Genomic DNA, 15,883 nt, shown 5'->3' on the forward strand with positions numbered 1-15,883 from the left:
TCTGAGGTTCTCTATCAGTCCAGTGGTTTGGACTTGGAGCTCCCACCACAGGAGCTCAGGCCCTACCTACAGCCTGGGAACCAAGATCCTGCAAGCCGTGTGGTGTGGCAAAAAGAGAAAAAGAAAAGAAAAAAAAAAGGAGCAATACAATAACAAAGAATAAAAATAAATAAAATTAGAAAGATAAGAACTATACTAGGAAAAATTAAAATATAATTGAAACAACTGCAACAAGGTAAAATAAAACCACAACAGAAAAAAGAAAAGAAAAGGGGGGGAACAAGCCAAAAGGAGCAGAACAGTAACGAAGTATAAAGAATAAAAAAAGGGCTTCCCTGGTGGCACAGTGGTTGAGAGTCCACCTGCCGATGCAGGGGACACGGGTTTGTGCCCCGGTCCGGGAGGATCCCACATGCCGCAGAGCGGCTGGGCCCGTGAGCCATGGCCGCTGAGCCTGCACGTCCGGAGCCTGTGCTCCGCAATAGGAGAGGCCACAACAGTGAGAGGCCGGCATACCGCAAAAAAAATAATAATAATAAAATAAAATAAAATAAAATAAAAGATTTATTAGAAAAAATAAAAATATAAATGAATCAACAACAATGAACCAACAAGGTAAAACAGAACCCCAATCTAAAAGAGGAAAAAAGAAAAAAAAAAAAGAAAGCCTTGTTGATGGGGGCGGAGTTTAGGCAGGGTTGTAACTTAGGCAAGGACGGGCTTTAGGGTGGGGCGGATTTTAGGCAGGGTTGTAACTTAGGCAAGGACGGGCTTTAGGGTGGGGCGGGACCTAGGCGGGTGGGGGGTGACGTTCAAGCGTGGGGCAAGGCCTCTGCTTAGGACCTGCTTGTGGAAGGGGGGCCTCTGGAGTGTGGAGTTCCGGAGTTTGGAGGTAGGGCCCTGAGTGAGGGTGTGTGGGTGGGGTTTAGGCCCAGCTTTTCTAGGGGGTCTCCGAGTGTAGAGGTAGGGCCCTGGGTGGGGGTGTAGGGTCGGGGCTTGGGCTCTGCACGCGGGAGGGAGGCTTCGAGGGCAGACGATTAGTCCAGGGTGCCCAACAGCCTCCGCAGTGCCTAAGTGGACAGGGAAAGCACAGGGCCTCGTTCCCTTCTGTTCCTTCACGCCCCTCCTCCACTGTCTCTCCTAGGGTCTTCCCCGTCCCCGCTGGACCCCTCACCGTGGGTGGGTCCCGCTGGGTGTAGGAACTCCTCCCCCTCCCCCAGCCACCCCTCAGTGGTGCCGGTCCTGAAGGTCCGGCCTTTACTTTTGCTCCCCCTTCCCTCCCTCCCACTCCCTCAGGATTCGTGTGGCTGGAGGGGGCCTTGGTGGGCAGAGGATCAGGCCTGGGATCTCAGCAGGCTCCTGGGGGCCCAAGTGGGCAGGGGACACCTGGCCACACTCCCTTTGGACCCTCTGCCCTCCCAGTGGTCCCCCAATTTCCCCCTTCGGGTGTGGGATCCCCTCCCTCCCCCAGCCGCCCCTCAGGGGCGCCCGCCCCTCCTGCCCCCCTTCCTCTCCCTCCTCACTCCCCCTCATGCCACGCACCCTACCCAGTTGCTGGGGGTTCCTCCGTCCCCTTAGGTGTCCGTGGTCCCCCACCAGTGCCTGGTAGGTGCCCTAGTTGTGCGGAGATGCATCCTCCTAGCCCACCATCTTGACTCCACCTCTCCTTTGTGAGTCTTTTTTCCTCTTAGTTTTCTTTATTTTTCTAAATATATGTCCAATATTTTATTAGCACATTTGTACTAGCCTTTTGGTATGTGAGTTGGAGCCAAATTAAGATTTTGTCATACTATGGGTAATAACTTCAATATGGTTGATGATTGCTTGACCCCTCGTGCTTCGCCCTGCCTTGAGCCTTTGTTCTCGTTACCTCTGTTAGATACCTTTTCCACCCCTAGATCCCTCAGCATATCCTCCTCCGGTATGAGTGGCAATTTAGTTTTGGGGTTTTTTAAAATTTATTTTATTTTATTTTTTTGGCTGCGTTGGGTCTTCATTGTTGCGCTTGGGCTTTTCTCTAGTTGTGGTGAGCGGGGGCTACTCTTCCTTGTGACGCACGGGCTTCTCACTGTGGTGGCTTCTCTTGTTGCGAAGCACAGGCTCTAGGCACATGGGCTTCAGTAGTTGTGGCACTTGGGCTCAGCAGTTGTGGTGTGCGGGCTCTAGAGCACAGGCTCAGTAGTTGTGGTGCATGGGCTTAGTTGCTCCGTGGCATGTGGGATCTTCCTGGACCAGGGCTCAAACCCGTGTCCTCTGCATTGGCAGGTGGATTCTTAACCACTGCACCACCAGGGAAGTCCCAGCAATTTAGTTTTGAAGACATCTGCGGTTTTCCGTGTTTGGTTTTTTATTTTGCGGTATGCGGGCCTTTCACTGTTGTGGCCTCTCACAGGCTCCGGACACGGAGGCTCAGCGGCCATGGCTCACGGGCCCAGCCGCTCCGCAGCATGTGGGATCTTCCCGGACAGGGGCACAAACCTGTGTCCCCTGCATCGGCAGGTGGACTCTCAACCACTGCGCCACCAGGGAAGCCCTCCATGTTTTGGCTATAATAAATAAAGCTGCTATAAGCATTGATGTACAGATTTTTGTGTGAACTTAAGTCTTCATTTCTCTGGGATAAGTGTCTAGGAGTGCAATTGCTGAATCATATTTTTTAAAAATATATGCTGAATTTTATGTGCTAATATTTTAAAAGGATTTTTGTGTGTTTATTCGTGATGGATATTGATCTGTTCTTACCTGGTTTGGTATCAGAATAATACTAGTTTCATAAAATGGGAAATGTTCCTTCCTCTTGCATTTTCTTGAAGTTATTGTGTGGAATTGTGTTAATTCTTTCAATATTTGGTAGAATTTGTCAATAAAATCATCTGGGCCCAAAGATTTATTTTTGGAGAGTTCTAAAATTATGAGCTCAATTTCCTTAATATTTAATGGCTTATTGATATTATGTTTCATATTGGATGAATTTTTATTGCTTGTACTTTTTGAGAAATTGGTCCTTTTTTTCTAAGTTGTGAAATTAATGTGTGTGTAATTGTTCATTAGCATTTCCTTATCTTTTTGATGTCTGTAGGGTCTGTAGTGATGTTCCCTATTTCATTCCTGACATTTGTAATTTGTGTCTTCTCTCTTTTATCTTTGTCAATCTAGCTAGAGTTTTGTCAATATTATTGACTTTTTCAATGAAGCAGCTATTTGTTTCATTGGTTTTTCTCTGTTTTCATCAATTTCAGTTTTTCATTATTCCCTTTCTTCTACTTGATTTGAGTGTATTTTGCTTTTCTTTTTCTAGGTTCTTAAGGTGGCATCTTAGATTATTCCTTTGAGACTTTTCATTTTTTCTCATGTATGCATTTTTAGTGCTATAAAATTTCCTTCTCAGCATTGCTCTAGCTGTATCCCACAAATTTTGATATGTTGTATTTTGTCAAAGAAAAAAATGCACCAGACGGAGTTAAACAGGCAAGGAAGAGTTTATTCAGGATTATTGCAATAAGAGAGGGAGATTGAACTACTCCAAATGCAGTGAAGACAGCTGGAGATTTATAGCTAATGGGGAGGGGAAGAGGTCAGTGGGTGGAAAATTACTAAGAAGAACTTGGTGAGGTACGAGGGGTTGGGGGGATTCTTGCTAAACTGCTTGCTAAACTTGCTAAACTCAGCCACAGTTTTTGTCTGTGATATTTGAAATAGTACAGCTCTTGTCTAAAAATTTCCTATCCTGCTAGAGAGTGCAGGCCTTTGTTGGGGCTTTTGGTCAGTGGCCATCAGCATGTCTAGGTTACTGCCTTCCTCACACCCAGTCTGAGACTTGTGAAGCAAAAAGAAACCCTGGGCCTCACCTTCACGTAATCCTTGGTCCTGTGGTCCCTGGCCAGTCTGCCTTACTCTCTCCACTTGCAGAGCTGTCTTGTGTTTGTTTTACACATAATGGTTAGGGTTTTAGTTGTACCAGTGGGGGAATAGGGAGAGTGTCCATGCCATCTTCCTGGAAGCATAGTCTCCTTATTAGCAGCTTTAATGGAACAAAACATTTGGTTGCACAAGGATGGTTTCAAAACACTGTCTGCTGTGTATTTCATTCCCAGCACCTCTTGCTCCTATGAGACTGCCCACCCTTGGGGTTGAAGCCTCTATTTCTTCAGAAGGAGAGGGGGATACAGCTGAGGATAAAGAAGTCTGTGTTCACCTCTGGCTGTCAACACAGACCTTGTGAAAGAGCACAGCAGAAACAAGAAAGTATCAGAAATGAAGATCAGAAAGTGTTTGGGGTGGTTATTTTTCTTTTTTTTCTTTTTTTTTTTAATTTCAGAAGCTTCCCTTTAAATATCAAGACTCAGAGACTTGTATTTTCAGAGTTTATAAGGTAAGGTATGCAAGATATGCTATAAGGGCAGGTCCACTTCACTGGGAGGCATGAGAATGACTTGTGGGCTTGGAGGAAATGCTGAGAGGGAGACAAGCACTAGTGAGTATCTCCAAAAGGGCTCTGGCCTGGCCCCCTGGGGGAGAAGCCCAGAGGAAGGAATAGACCCCTGTAGACTATAACCCATGGGGATGAAGCTTGGCTTCTAGCCCAGAAGCCTGGGAGTTCCAAGCCAAGACAGGGCATGGGCCTTGGGCAGGGACCCTGAAGTGGCTTTCTCCTGCCAAGTCTCCATGGGCCCCAAGGGGCGTGAGTGAGAGCTGGAAAGTTCCCGTGGGCCCTTGGTCCTGTGGTCCTCTGTTGTGGAAATGCAGGACCACCATATTTGTCTGGGTCTGACTGGGCCACACAGAGTGGGGCTGTGAGGTGGACAGCCCAAGGTCAAGTCCACACAGAGGAGGCATCTGAGTTTCAGCAGATCAGCAGTGTCCAGCAGAGCCAAGGCCAGGACCAGGTCATCAGGGGAGGTGCCGTTGGATGCTGGCCATGGTGTGATAACAGGCTTCACCAGCAGAAGCAACAAGGGCAGCTGGCCCCAAGCTGGTGACGTAGGGCCCACCCCTTCCTGATACCATGCGGTTTGCGGGCTCCTCCCCGCAGACACAGCCTGGGGCGGGAGGAGCATGACTGAGAGGGAAGAAAGGCTGGGCTTTGAGGACTGTGGGTCCTACACTGACTGAGTGCTTTTCCCCAAGAGTCTAAACTGGTGATTAAAATACCTCTAATTCACGTATTCGTTCAAATACGTTCAGCTGCAAATGACAGAAAATCAGACTAAATTGATCTAAACAATTAAGGTATTTCTTAGCGTAGCTGACTTAGAAGTCCAAGGAAGGGCTAGCCTCAGGCAAGCTTTGATCTATCAGTCAAGTCATACAGGCAGGTCCCACTTCTGTCCCCCATCTCTCAGCCTCCCGTCCTCAGCATCCCATCAGGTCTTGGGGATACCTGCTTAGTTTCTCTCCATGTGGCTTCCATGAAAGGAAGGGGAAACATCTTTTGCAGACGCCCTCAGCAAGCATCTCCTTGCATCTCTGTCTGGAACTAGGCCATCCTTGAACTAGTCGCACGGCCACAAGGTGGGCTCTGCTGGCTGGCGTAAAGAGGGGAGAGCGCTAGTGAAAATCTGAGTGCCATTTTCTAAGGAAAAAGAAAAAGAGCATGCTTCAAGGCCCAAAACAAATGGCAAGATTAAGATATTTTCCAGGCTATCAGCAGAAATAAGGGTTACAAATTTTAAACCTACTACGTAAGATAAATTTAACCAATACCTCTTTGAATGCGCTAAAAGAGGGTAACGGATATTTATTACTTATCTTTTTAGTTCTAGCAGCAAATGTTCTATTCTGTCTTCCTCTGTGCCAGCCGTCCTTACGTTGTTATTTGGAAAAGAGCCTTGGGAAATTTGTCTTCAGGCTCAGACTGTGCCACCAAGTGTAGAGGCCTGGCTTTCCTGATATAATATTTAAGCCCTATATTCATCAGTACCTACATAATGTTACAGTAGCTAATTTGGAAAAATTCTAATCATGCTCTTTACATCGTTGGCTTGTGAATTTTGCAGCTTTGCTTATGAATATCCCTCCTACATGATAATCATTTAAATATCAAAATATTTATTAGCAAGATTTTTATAAACCCAAATGAGACTTTTAAGCATCTGTCCTTTGTCATTTTAGTGATATATGACTTTCCTATTTCTATTTAGAATGAAACGAACAGTCCCCTCCTTGTCCACGGACCGCGTCACAGCACTTTTCGTGGCTCTCCTTTTGATGGGGACCTTAGCAGCTAGAGGGTACCAGGAGCGAGTACCACTGTGAGCAATGCACAGTGCTTCTTTATCCTATTCAATTTCATCTTCTTTTTTAATATTTATTTAGTTAGTTAGTTGCCCCGGGTCTTAGTTGCAGCAGGTGGGCTCCTTAGTTGTGGCTCGCTGGCTCCTTAGTTGTGGCACTCATGTGGGATCTAGTTCCCCAACCAGGAATCGAACCCGGGCCCCTGCATTGGGAGCATGGAGTCCTATCCACTGCACCACCAGGGAAGTCCCTCAGTTTCATCTTTTAAAGCACTGGTGGTGACCTGCAGCTAAACAGACTGTCAGGGCCCAAGAGCCGGCAGGGAGAGGAGCCTGTTCCTGAAGACACTCTGCCTGGACTGCATCTCGGCCCCGCTGGGCCCAGCCCCCTTCCCTGCTTAGCAGAGGCTCACCCTTTCTCTGGTGGCCTCTCGCTCCGCCTGCACGGTCCCGCAGCCGCTGCTGCTGGGCCGGGCTGCTGCCTAGTTCTGTCCTTCCTTCTTGCCTGGCTTGGTCCTCCCACATCTGCCCCCTCTCCTCCAGGGTGGCCCCTCAGGGGCCTGTTTCCTGCTCCAGCCCCTCCTCCTTGCTGCTCCCGTGCAGCCTGGTTGGTGCTCCTCCCTCCTCTGAGCCCGCCGCACACGCCACTCCTTCCCCAGCAGCTTCCCACTTACATGCTTACGACGCTTGCATCTCTCTCTTTACTTAGCTCTCCTTCAGGTCTCTCAAACAAACAGTCATAGTCCCTGTCTCGGCCCCCTGGTAACTGAGGCAGGACCTGCATGTCTAGCTGATCACCAAGTATGTGGGGTCTGCCTCCTGGTCTCCTCTGCTCCCCACTGCCTTCTCATTCCCCCTCGTAGGTCTCCACGCTCTAGTCCGTCCACCAGCCGCCTGTGCAGCAGCCAGAAAACCTCTCAGATGGTAGCCTGATGCTTCTTCAGGCTTCAGCCGCTGCCAGGCCTCTCAGGGGGAAGTCTGGACACCCTGCCTCCTTCTCCAGCCCATTTCCTGCTGCTCCCCACTCACTGATTCATTCATGAGCACGTCCTGTGTGCCAGGCTGTTCATGGAGCTTGTGCTGAATGGACCAAAACCTCTGCCCTTGTGGAGTCTGGGGGGCTGGAGGGCACGAGCCAGACAGCAGACATACTAAGTTAGTCATGATGTGGAAGATGATAAACACTGTGGACAACACAGAGTCGGGGAAGGACCCAAAGCACAGGGGAAGGTGATGTTGGCCAGGGCAGTTAGAGCAGGACTGATGGAGTAGGCTGCGTCCTGGGGGAGTACAGCTGTTCATTTATTCCCGACTGGCCAAGGTGTCTCACACAGCGCTCAGAAGATGCTGGAGCTGCTGTCATGTAGCGACCAGGACAGAGGAAGCCAGCATTCTGGCTGTGGCCCTGCTGGATCATCTGAGGACCCACTGAAAAGATGGGGCTGCCGTCACAGTGCCTGTCCGTCTGCAGCCTCCTCCGTGTTTTGCCTCCAGCGTGGAGACTTTGGCCTAACTGAAGGTGGCTGATCCCCAGACCAGCCGTTCTGCCCAGGCCACACATCCTGAGCAGCGACGCTGTGGGCCAGGGCCCATGGGTGCACCTCCTTCCCCACAGTTCAAACTATTGCCTGCTTGGCATTTTCACTTACAACTACTGACAGTCGAACAGACGCCAAAGTATAGACTTAAAACGTCACCTCTGCACCTTGCCTTTTGCTGACTGTGAAGCGAAGGCCGTTAACATTGAATTTTTCCAGATCAGTTCTCTTATTTTTTCACACATGCCAGAGTTCACCATGAAAACGAATGCTAGGAGTGTGCCCAGTCTTCGTCACTCCAGGCACCAACGGAGCCTTGGGCTGTGCAGAGCAGTTGATGGAAGCTGAGAAAAGGGGCTTGCTGCAGAGCACAGCACATTTCCTGCAGTGGGTCTCAGCATCCTGGAGAATCTGGCTGAGTTTGTTACACAAAGGACTTGGAAGTGGTTTTCATACATTTAACTGTCCACATTAATGGCAGAAAATATTATAGCCAACAATTTGCTTTCAATTTCCACAGTTTGGGTAAGTTTCAGAACAGTCCCCCTGACGTGTGGTCACACTGCTGTGTGCCCACGCTGATGCTCACTCTAGAGGGTCCGAGAGGCTCATGGACTTGGTCCCGCCCACTGCACCTTGGACCCGGGAGAGTAACGTCATCACTGATGGTGGAGCCAGGTTTCTCATGTTGCAGTAGAGAGGAGGTTCGAACGACCCATGTGGTGTATTAGAGTTGGAGACAGCAGTGTGGACTCATGTGTGGCTTCACACAGACACAGATGGCTATACCTAGAAACATTTATAGGTACGGCTACACACACAGGGCAGCGTATGCGCACATATCTCCTTGCTCTGTCAGCTGAGAGGGCCTAGAAGCAAGGACACCCTGTAGCACCCAGATCTTGGCTTCTGATACCATCTCCAGTAAAAGCAACCAGGGCTCCTTGAGAAACGGCTGGTTCTAGGACTGTGGCAGGAAACACACAGGATGAGCCTGGAGCATCCTGTAGTGCCAGAGAGTAAGGAAGTGATAAACACACACACACACTGAAGAGGTTAAGTCAAAGGGACACAGGAGCCAAGTGAAAGAGCTCCCACTGGCCAAAGCTGGAATAATGTGAATAACAAAATAAATAATGTGATGTTGGATTATAACCCAAAGGATAGAACAAATGTCCATGAGTTCATACGGATATAAATAAGTGACTGAATAAATACATAAATAAGGGAGAAAAGATGAATCCCCCATGTAGAATAATTTATGTAGGTATTAATACTTTGCCCTCAAGAAGATGGAGCATAACTCCCCACTCTCTAAGCATAGGGACTCTTTCCAAAGAGTACTGTATGAAAAGAGGAGAAAAAGGTAACTTTACAGTGGAGAAACTGAACAAACACACCTCAGCCAAGTGATCAAGGTCAACATCAAAAGTGATAAATCATACTGCTAGTAAGAACCCTTGTTATTATGATGTGATGAAACACAATTTACCTCTCCAGCCTTCCTCCTCAAAACCCATATCCCCATTCTAATCATGAGAAAAACATCAGACAAACCCCAATTAGGGATATTCTACAAAACTACCTGACCAGCAGTCCTCATTTTTGTCAAGGTCATCAGAAACAAGGAAAGTCTGAGAACCTGTCACAGCCCAGAGGAGCCTAAGGGGACATGACAGCTAAATGCAGTGTGGGATCCTGGAACAGAAAGTGGACATTAGGGAAATATTGAGGAAATATGAATAATGTATGGTCTTCAGTTAATAATAATGTATCAGTATTGGGTTCGTTAACTGTGACCAATGTACCATACTAATGTAAGATGTTAATAATAGAGAGAACTGGTGTGGGATATATTGGCACTCTACTAGCTTCACAATGTATCTCTAAATCTAAAACTATTCAAAAATTAAAATTTCATTTTTTAAAAAAGGAGGTCAATATTCATTTATGATAAAAGCTCAATAAAGTGAGTATAGAGGGAATGTATCTCAACATAATGAAGACCATATATGACGAGCTGACAGCTAACATCATACTGAGTGGTGAAAAGCTGAAGGTCTTTCCTCTATGGTCAGGAGCAAGACAAGGATGCCCACTCTCACCACTTTTATTTAACATTATATTGGAAGTCCTAGCCAGAGCAATTGGGCAAGAAAAAGAAATAAAAGTCATCCAAATTGGGAAGGAAGAAGTAAAACTGTCACTCTTTGCAGATGCTGTGATGTTATATATAGAAAACCCTGAAAACTACACACACACACACACACACACACACACACACACAAACTGTTGGAAGCAATAAATGAATTCAGTAAAGTTGCAAGATACAAAATCAATATTAAAAAATCTGTTGTTTCTATACACAAATAACAAACTATCAGAATAAGAAATTAAGAAAATAATCCCATTTTACAATTGCATCAAAAATAATAAGATACCTAGGAATAAATTTAACCAAGGAAGTGAAAGACCTGTCAGCGAAAACCATAAGATAATGAAAGAAACTGAAGGCACAAATAAATGGAAAGATATTCCATGCTCATGGATTGGAAGAATTAATATTGTTAAAATGTCCATACCACACAAAGCATTCTACAGATTCAGTGCACTCTTTATCAAAATTCCAATGGTATTTTTCATAGAAATAAAAAAAAAAATCCTAAAATTTGTATGGAACCACAAAAGACCCCAAATAGCCAAAGCAACCTTGAGAAACAAGAATGAAGCTAGAGGCATCATGCACCCTGATTTCAAACTATCTTACAAACCTAGAGTAATTAAAACAGTATGGTACTGGCATAAAAACAGACATACAGATCAATGGAACAGAATAGAGAGCCCAGAAATTAACCCATATATATGGTCAATTAATCTATGATAAAGGAGCCAAGAATATACAGTGGGGAGAGGATGACAGTCTCTTCAATAAATCGTGTTGGGAAAACTATACAGCTGCATGCATAAGGATGAAGCTGGACCACTATTTTACACCATATACAAAAATTAACTAAAAGTGGATTAAGACTTGAATGTCAGACCTGAAACCATAAAACTCCTAGAATAAAACATAGGTGGTAAGCTCCCTGACATCAGTCTTGGCAATGATTTGTTAGATCTGACACCAAAAGCAAAAGCAACAAAAGCAAAAATAAACAAGTGGGGCTACTTCAAACTAAAAAGCTTCTGTACAGTAAAGGAACCATTAACAAAATGAAAAGACAACCTACCAAATGGGAGAAAACATTTGCAGATCATATACGTAATAAGGGGTTAATATTCAAATTATATAAAGAACTCATACAACTTTATAGTAAACAAACAATTCAATTTTTAAAATGCACAGAGGATCTGAATAGACATTTTTCCGAAGAAGACATACAGATGGCCAACAGGCACATGAAAAGATGCTCAACATCACTAATCATTAGGGAAATGCAAATCAAAACCACAATGAGATATCACCTCACACCTGCTATGATCGCTATTATCACAAAGACAAGAAATAACAAATGTTGGTGAGGATGTGGAGAAAAGGGAACACTCATACATCTTTTAGGGGGAATGTAGATTGATGCAGCCACTATGGAAAACAGTGTGGAGGTTCCTCAAAAAAAAATTTTTGTTAAGATTTAATTTTATTTATTTTTGGCTGTGTTGGGTCTCCATTGCTGCACACAGGCTTTCTCTAGTTGGGTGAGCGGGGGCTACTCTTCGTCGCGGTGCACGGGCTTCTCATTGCAGTGGCTTCTCTTGTTGTGGAGCACAGGCTCTAGGCAGGCAGGCTCAGTAGTTGTGGTGCACAGGATTAGTTGCTCTGTGGCATGTGGGATCTTCCCGGACCAGGGATTGAACCCGTGTCCCCTGCATTGGCAGGCGGATTCTTATCCACTCTGCCACCAGGGAAGTCACCCTCAAAAAATTAAAAATAGAACTACCATATGATCAAGCAACTCCACTGGGTATTTATCCAAAGAAAAAATTTAAATTAATTTGCAAAGATATCTGCACCCCCATGTTCATTGCAGCATTATTTACAATAGTCAAGAAAAGGAAGCAACATAAAGGTCCATCCATGGATGAATGGGTAAAGAAAATGTGGCCTATATATACAAGATAATATTATTCAGTTGTAAAAAGAATGAAATCTTGCCATTTATGACACATGGATGGACCTTGAGGGCATTATGAAACAGATTGGACAGAAAAGGATAAATACCATATGATCTCACTTATATGTGGAATCTTAAAAAACAAAACAAGAAAAACAAGAACAAAACAAAAAAACGAACTCCTGCTTATAGAGAACAGACTGATGGTTGCCTGAGGCGATGAGTGGGAGGTGGGCGAAATGAGAGAAAGGGGTCAAAATGTACAAATTTCTAGTTATAACGTGAGTAAGCCATGGGGATGTCATATACAGCATGGTGACTACAGTTAACACTGTATTTGCACGTTTGAAAGTTGCTGAGAGTGGATCTTGAAAGTTCTCATCACGAGAAAAAATGCCTGCAACTGTGTGTGGTGATGAATATTAAGTGGACTTTCTGTGGTGATCATTTTGCAGTATATACAAATATTGAATACGTTGTACACCTGAAACTAATATGTCAATGACACCAACATTTTTAAAAGGAGGGGAAGGGGAGCCAGGATCACCAAGGGGGGCAGATAGCATGCTGCGTTGGGGAAACTGCAGGGAGCTCGGGTTGGCTGGAGCTGGCATGTCTGTGGGGCAGTGGTGAGAGATGGAGTTGGCAGTGGTGATCAAGATCAAATCGTAGGGGCACGAACTCTACCTCTGGGATAGTGGAAAACCACTGAGATATTTGAAGCCGAGGGGTGAAAAGGTTGGTTTAGTGTTTTTGCAAGCTTACCCTAGTGGTAACGCTGTCCCCAGCCTGGGTGACTCTGCTCTGAGGGGTGCTCTTTGGTTCCCCCTCCCAGTCAGAATGACAGCACCCTGTTATCGTCCTGCATGGGCACAGTTTGTAGTGATGCGACTTCTCTCTCTCTCTGTTCTCGCTAAACTGCAGTGTAAGCCCCTCAGGGCAGGACCCATGTCTGTCTTGTTTTATTTATTCTTTGCCTCTCCCCACTAGGATGGGAGCTCTGTGGGAGCAGGGACTCTGCCTGCCATGTCCACCACTTGTTTTCCCAGCTCCTAGCAGAATATCAGGAATAAACTAGGAGCCCAATAAGCAGTAGTTAACAGAGGGAATGATAGAGTTGCTTCACTCGTGGTTGGGAGAGTGTTGTTAGAACCCATGTAAGATGTGACCAGGACACGGGCAGCGGAAAAGAGGCAGAGAATGTGGAAGGGAAGACGTCCAGGAGGAAAAGCAGGTCTGGGCTATGCGGGGAGGGGGCCGGGGGGAGGGTGCAGGGAGTGGACAAGAGCATCTAGAGCATCTAGAGACACATCTGTTGGACTTGGGAAACCAGCTGGAATGGAGGCACCATTTGTTAGCTGGTTCACTCATTCACTCATTCACTCATTCACTCATCTTGGGGGGCAGGTGGCCCATGGCTGTGTAGATACATAACACATTTACATTGTGACGAGTGCCAAGGAGAAAACAGGGAAAGGGGAATAGAGAGGGATGGGGGGCTGCTGCTTTGGCTTAGATGTTCCAGGAAGGCTTCACTGAGTAGGTGACATTTGAGCTGTGGCTTCAAAGCTGAGAAGGAGCTGGGCCTGCTAAGATCTGGAAGACCATCTAGTCAAAGGCTCCAAGTCAGGATCACTTCCGGAGGATACAGCACCCTGTGAGATGCTAAAAGGCGCTCTGTGAAAAGGGTTCCATAGCCGACTAAATCTGAGGTCTGCTGCAGGCCAAGCTCTTTTCAGGGCTTTACTTCACGGCGTAGTTGAACGATTACCTGGTAGGGAATTTGCACATCTTGAGTTGGCAGCCCCAACTGTGCCTCTTGCTGGCCTGAATCCACCTTTTGCTGCTGCAAAGCTCACCTGTCTTTGTCCGCGCCAGCAGCGTCCATGCTGCGACTGACATCAACCCTCCCTCCTCAGGCACTGTTGCATGGTCTTCCGTTTGCTGTTTGGTCAGTTAATGTTCTCCCTGGATGGTAACCTTTCTCACAACACCACCCCTCTCACTTTGTCTGTGTCATTGCACACAGAAAAATACTTTCTGTGATCACTTCCCACCCCTTAAGTGAAGGCTGTGCTCAGAAACTTGATTTCAAAGAGTACAGCATAGAAAGGGGGAAATAGAAAAGTAACTTTTCAATGGAGAACTTAGCAAACACCACCTGAGATCAAGGTCGACATCAGCAGTAATAGGTCATGTCGACAGCAGGTGCCGTTGACGTGATGGGGCACTTTATCTCTGGGGTCTTCCTCCCCAAACCCGTAACCCCAGTCTAACCATGAGAAACAACAAGCAAATCCCAACTGAGGGATATTCTGCCTGACCAGTGCTCCTCAAAACAAGGTCGTAAAAAACAAAATCTGGGAAACTGCCACAGCCAAGAGGAGCCTAGGGAAACATGATGACTGAATGTGATGTGGTGTCATGGGTGGGGTCTTGGAGCAGAAAAAGGACATTAGGTGAAAACTGGTGAATTCCAAATAAAGTATAGAGTTTAGTTGATAATCGTGTATTGATGTTGGTTTCTTAGTCGTGTGAAGGATACCCTAGAAACGTAAGACACTAGCAATGTGGGAAATTGGGTGAGGGGCATATGGGGACTCCCTATACTATCTTCCTAACTTTTCTGTAAAACTGTTCTAAAATAAAAAGGTTATTTTAATTTTTAAAAAAACATTTAACATAACAGAAGATTCTATAGATGTTTTTTGTTCCTCTCCATCAAAATACTCTGGTTCCATTTTTATCAGCTGATTTATTTAATTTTAATAACTGTTTATCTCTCGACATATTTGGGACACTTCATAAAAGCAGTTCTGATTGAAAGTCATTTATTTTTTCTTATTCGGTGATTGTATGTTCCTCTAGTCTCCAGTCAGTGTGCACAGCATTTTTCTCTGCCTTGTTTAAGGTTGGCTTACGGGAACTACTGTTCTTCTTTCCCTGCAACTTGACAGTGAAAGATGGTGTTCGGGAGTTCCTTGGTAGCCTAGTGGTTAGGATTCTGGTTTTCAGTGCTGTGGTTCAGGTTCAATCCCTGGTTGGGGAACTGAGATCCCACAAGCTGCACAACGTGGCCGAAAAAAAACACAAAAAAACCAAAACCATATACAGAAAGAAAGAAAGAGAGCGAGAGGAAGGAAGGAAGAAAGAAAGAAGTAAAGGGAGAGAAGAAAGGAAGGAAGGAAGAAAGGGTTCATGGTTGAGGTTCTCTGCTGTAGTCAGATGCCAGAGCACTCATTCAGGCCTCAGCAAGTCACCATGAGCAGAATGGCCACTGTGGGATAATAGAAAAGAAGATGGCATTTGAGATTAGTGTGAGTGCCTGGGAATTGGGCTCATGTCTATCAGCAACGGTGGAGAAAAAAAAGAGCTAAAACCTTCAAGTGCCTTCTTAGGATGCATTCTTCCATATGGTCGAAGGATAAAATATACATTTTAATTTCCTTAAAATGTACAAATTGGGTCTTCCCTGGTGGTCCATTGGTTAAGAATCTGCCTTCCAATGCAGGAGACACAGGTTCCATCCCTTGTCGGGGAACTGAGATCCCTCATGCTGTGGGGCAACTAAGCCCACGCGCCACAGCTACTGAGCCCACACACTCTGGAGCCTGCACACCACAACTAGAGAAAAGCCCGTGCGCTGCAATGAAAAGACCCCACAGGACTTCCCTGGTGGTGCAGTGGTTAAGAATCCACCTGCCAATGTAGGGGACACGGGTTCGAGCCCTGGTCCAGGAAGATCCCACGTGCCCCGGAGCAACTAAGTCCATGCACCACAACTGCTGAGCCTGCGCGCCCTCATGCCACAACTACTGAGCCCACACACTGCAACTACTGAAGCCCACGTGCCTAGAGCCTGTGCTACGCAACGAGAAGCTACCGCAATGAGAAGCCCACGCACCACAACGAAGAGTAGACCCCCTGCTCACTGCAACTAGAGAAAGCCCGTGCACAGCAACAAAGACCCAACGCAGCCAAAAAAAAAAAAAAAAAAAAA

This window comes from Lipotes vexillifer, unplaced genomic scaffold (genome assembly GCF_000442215.2).
Source record: "Lipotes vexillifer unplaced genomic scaffold, Lipotes_vexillifer_v1.1 scaffold966, whole genome shotgun sequence".
Lineage (NCBI taxonomy): Eukaryota > Metazoa > Chordata > Mammalia > Artiodactyla > Lipotidae > Lipotes > Lipotes vexillifer.